Raw genomic sequence first — 5,314 nt, 5'->3', positions numbered from 1 at the left:
TCTGCGCAACTATTGGTTTCTTGAACATGGTGTGCAAATGAACAACTAATGAAGGAATCCCGCAACTCCCAAATTTCCTCTACAAACCACCTAACATCCCATGAGATCTTAAATGTCCCAAAAATCATCAGGATCGCAACCTTTGATTCAGACCGCGTCTGGACCTGAGGAAGGTTAAGAGACCTTGCCTTGGCAAGACCACACTTGATGGCCTGCAACTCCATGCGCACAATACTCATGTCACTGGTTCCCCCTGCAACCGCAAATAACGGCTTCCCCAAGTGATCACGACCAAGTGCCCCATATTCACCCCTTCCTTGTCTCACCGAACCATCATAATTAAGGGCAACCCAGTCACGCAGAGGAGGCGCCCAAGAATGGGTGGTAACTCGCGGATGTGACAATGGAGCAGAAATCCCCCAGCGGCTGAAGAAGAATCAGGTCAGGCTGTTATCAGGGACTGGCTTCTTACGATCCCCGAAGGCTTTTCTAGTATCCAAGAGGATACGTCGCAGAACCATGGCTGGTGGGCTACTCTGAAGATTAAAGACCCTTGCATTCCTTTCTTGCCACAGACGATAGACATTAGCAATAAAACTGCACTTACACACAGATGCAAGCAAGGAAACCCCCCTGAAATGACCAATCAACCATGAAATCTCTTCGGCCCATGACCCTAAAGGGCTCCGGCCTACAAAATCCATTATATAAAAGGACCTCCTTCCAAACCGAGGCCGAGAAGGAACACGGAAAGAAAATGTGCTGCAAGGAGTCTGTACCACCATTACACAAAACACACTAAGATTTGGTTTCAATTTGGTTTCAACAAGCTCTTATCGATCCCTTATCGATTGTTTCTAGTTTGGTCAAATCAAGTGAATGAAGATATTCTTTGTACACCATGGGTGGAGAGTTATTGGGTTTGTTAAGAGTATCACTACCACGTAATCAATATTAGCTGTACAGTTGTATATTCTAGATTCTTCTTCCCACTTGTCTAACCACTTGTGATTATGATGTAAGCATAGTTAGTATTCCGTTAGAGTTGTTACATTGTAATCGTGTAATCTGTAATCAAGTTATATATAAATACAAAGCCAATCCTCCTGAGAATCAAGGGAGAACATTATTCTCATCACATGGTATCATCGAGTCTGGGTTGGTTTTTGTGTTAGTCTGACCAGCTGTCCTGGTCTTGTCATTTTCCTCTCTACACTTGTCACTTTTTCTCTACAACTTTTCTTGGTTTTCTTGATTTTTTTTTTTTCTTTCTTCTCCTCTCACCATGCCTTCAACCTCTGCTACGATCTTTGATTCTGAATCGCCTCTTCTTGGTTCTCCCTATCCATCTAGTTCTAGTTTCCATCACTTTCTAAATGTCAAGCTTTCTCCCACAAATTATGTGGTTTGGCAATCTCAGTTTTTGCCTCTTCTTCACGGATATGATCGTATGCGTTTCGTTGATGGCTCGCATCCATGTCCGGTGCCGACCTGTTATACCCGCACCCCGGGAGTATAATTAATTATTAATTCTTCCCCGTGACGTGTAGTTATCACTGCCACGTATGCCGGTGAGTTGTTCTCACTGGTGGTCAAACCCAGCTATAAAATTATTGACCATAGTACGAGTTTGCCTGTGGAAACTAGTCGGGATCACAGAGGTTGCACCTTGACATGTCAGGGGTAAGTAGTTGACCAAATTTGTTGTGTGCTTACTGCCCTCTCAAAGCCCTCGAAGTGTGGTCCAAAGGCCCTGACCTCTTATGGTGGGAACCACCTTCCTACTCGCATCGGAGGTAAGGTTACTGGCTGCCTCCGACCCTGCATCCAATGCTGCTAACAAGGACCCTTGTGGGTGAGACCCTGTGGCTAAGGTACTATTGGCGCCCTGCCATGTTTGACCCTACCCAAATAGACCCTAGGGTACACTATGAGGCCTTATCCAAACAGGCCATTAATAGTGGTTTTCTATAAGAGAGAGGTGGGTAGGACTATTCATTAGTCTTGGCTCATTTCTACCTAACCTAACCTAACCGTGCTTGAGAAGGGAGTTATGAGGAGAGAGGGCTAGCAATGAGAAGGAAGGGAAGAAGAAGAAGGAAACGGCTGCTGAGTTTGGAGCTTTAAAGAGGGCACCTCGTGTGTACCTCAAACCAGGTAAGCCAAGTGCCCTTTTCCCCCCTTTTTCTCTCTTCCCCCTTGCTCGTTTGAGCTTGGGTGGTTCGTTGGTTGCAGCCCCAAGATGGGGTTTTTCCTTTTGAAACCCAAAGGGTTAGCTTGAACCATGTTTGGTTTCCCCTTGTAGGATGCTGTCCTACTTTCCCCTACATCCCTTGAGATCTCCAACTGGGTCTCTTGGCCTAAGGTTCCAACCACCTAGGAACCCCAAATCTAGACTCGGAGTTGTTGGCTCCTTTAAAACCCCCCTTAAATCTTTGAATGTTGGGTGTTTCTAAGACCCAAATAGACTCCAAGACACCCCTCCCTAGTCCCTTGAGGCTTAGAGAACCAAATGGGACAACCCTGGGCTTTTAAAGACCTTGAAATCACACTTGGGTTGCATCGGAGGCAAGACTCCGTGAGTCCGATGTTTGCCTCCGATGTGTCCTGAGCCTGCAGGAAAGGTCGGAGGCAAGGTCGGAGGCAAGACTGCGTGAGTCCGATGTTTGCCTCTGATGTGTCCTGAGCCTGCAGGGAAGGTCGGAGGCAAGGTCGGAGGCAAGACTGCGTGAGTCCGATGTTTGCATCCGATGTGGCCTGAGCTTGCAGGAAGGTCGAAGGCAAGCCTGCTGAGTCCGACGTTGCCTCTGATGCAGTTTTTAAGGCTTATAACTTATGTAAACTGTGGGGTTTCTCTATGAGGCCTCCCCTACACTCTCTCACACTCTTATTCACTTCTATAGGCGCCAACATATGTGCAATGGAGTGATTTTGAGCGGGAATCGTTGCGCTTATACAAATTCTATTTGAAGTAATTGGTGAGTGGGTTTGGGTGACTGTTTCAGCTTGTTTACTATTGCTTATTCATGCATTTATGAATTATATTATGACATTATCATTCAAGCATGATTGCATATTTGCATTTATTTTTATTTGATGATTATGATTGATTAGGATGATATGGATTTGTGTTGGGTTACGGTGCCAGGAAATACTGGCACCGGAACCCCCGAATTACGTGGAATTGTATATTGCATCTCATTCTTGCCTGTATGCGCCGTGTTGTGCTGGTACCCGGGTGTTAGATGGAATGGGACGTTGACACACCCGGATGTACCTCTCAACACGATATGATTCATGTAGTATATCTGTGGTTAGGCTCAGTTCCCTATGCTACGACCCTTACCAACAGGGGTTTAGGTGTTGGGTAGCCAGAGCACCTGCTGCCTGTGGAGAGTTAAAGAGGCCAGGCCAGGGGTAGTGATGGTTATCGGGGTCTGCCTCTGGGTGGTGATGACTACGACCGGCGCGGGCTCCATAGTAATAATTGAGGTTGCATTGTGGTGAGAATGGAAGGATCCACAATGTCTTCCCGAGTTATTGCAGTAGCATATACCCATTGACTTAGCATTGTGTGTTAGGTGGTAAATGAATTAATAATAGCATGCACCATGGACTATTTGTGATTGTGTGATTGTGCATCCCCTTTTCTCTCTCACTAGCTCGGTGGAGCTAACCCCTGTGTACACATTCTTTTTAGATTTGGATGCAGATGATACTGTGGAGCTAGAGACCATGACTAAGGATCATGGCGATGGTTGCCCATGATGATTGTGCCTACGGGCTATACTGTTACTTGGGATCGTTCCCATTTTATTATTTTTGAGCATTGTGTTTTGTATAAACTTTTATGTTTTACCTTTTTGGTAGCTACTTGATGGTCATAGGAATTTTGTAACTATGTTACTTATTATCATTAGCCAATGAACATCTTATAGTTATTTCTTTTACGCTTCCGCAAACTCTGACCTATCTTGGAATGTAATATTCCTTTGTCTTTCGCACTCTAATATTATTGTATTGTAATATTGGTTTATGACTGTGAGTTGGCCACTGCATCGAGATCCTGGCGGTGAGGTGGGATGACGCGTGTCACCCCAATCATACCCTGATATTGTATTTTATCCCTTGTCGGGATAGGGGTGCGACACGACCTCTCTGGCAGACTCCACAGCATCATCGACAGTAGATGGTGCGATTCTTACCTGGCGACGGCAAGATCAGCTCCTTCTGAGCTGGATTCTTTCGTCTCTTATAGAACCAGTGCTTGCATAAGTTATTGTACTCACCACTTCTCAAGCTGTTTGGCAGCATTTGGAGGCTTCTTTTGCTTCTCCTTCTCCGGCGAGACTCATGCAACTCCGAATGAATCTACTAAACATCAAGAAGGGTGGTGATGATTCTATGAGCGCCTATCTTCTTCGAGTCAAGGCCATTGTGGATGAATTGGCCTTGGTTTCTAAACCGGTTTTCGATGAGGACCTTGTTCTGTATACTCTTGCAGGTCTTGGACCTGAATATAGTTCATTTGTCACCTCTGTGTCTATAAGGGACTCTCCAGTCCGTTTGGCTGATCTTCATGGGATGCTTCTTGTTGAGGAGATGCGATCTCAGCATGTTTTGGCTGATATTACCAATGCATCTGCACAGGTAGCCCAGACCACATCTAAAGTCCAGACCTCTGCTCCAATGCCATCTGATCCTGGGATACGCCGTGGTCATGGACGTGGCCGCTATTACTCTGATCAAGGGAATCGCCGTGGCCGAGGCCGCTATTACTCTAATCAGCGTCCTCGCAACAATGCTTTTCCTTCACCTCAGGTCCAGGGCAACTTTGTGCCTTTCTCCCGATCTGTGATTTGCCAGATTTGTGGTCGCAATGGCCATCCGGCATCTTCTTGCTACCAACGCTATTCTTCAGATGGTGCTACCACTAATGGTTCTTCTGGTTCGCCAAATGCATACCTAGCTGCTCCATCTACCACTAAGCAGGTGTGGCATCCTGATTCTGGAGCCACCAATCACATCACTTCGGATCTTGGAGCACTAAACATTCATGGTTCTTATCAAGGATCAGACTCTGTGAAGATTGGAAACGGCTCAGGTTTGCCTATCTTGCATACTGGTTCTAGTACTGTTTCACATAATAATTCTGTTTTCTCTCTTAAAGATATCCTTCATGTTCCACAAATTCGTACTAATCTACTATCAGTACATCGATTTGCTTTGGATAACAATGTGTATTTCGAATTTCATCCTTATCATTTCTATGTCAAGAATCCATCCTCGGGGAATATTCTGCTCCAAGGACCGA

The sequence above is a fragment of the Telopea speciosissima genome, chromosome 9 (assembly GCF_018873765.1).
Source record: "Telopea speciosissima isolate NSW1024214 ecotype Mountain lineage chromosome 9, Tspe_v1, whole genome shotgun sequence".
In the NCBI taxonomy this organism is placed as follows: Eukaryota; Viridiplantae; Streptophyta; class Magnoliopsida; order Proteales; family Proteaceae; genus Telopea; species Telopea speciosissima.
The sequence above is the reverse complement of the archived record's forward strand: the minus strand, read 5'-3'. Positions refer to the sequence as shown.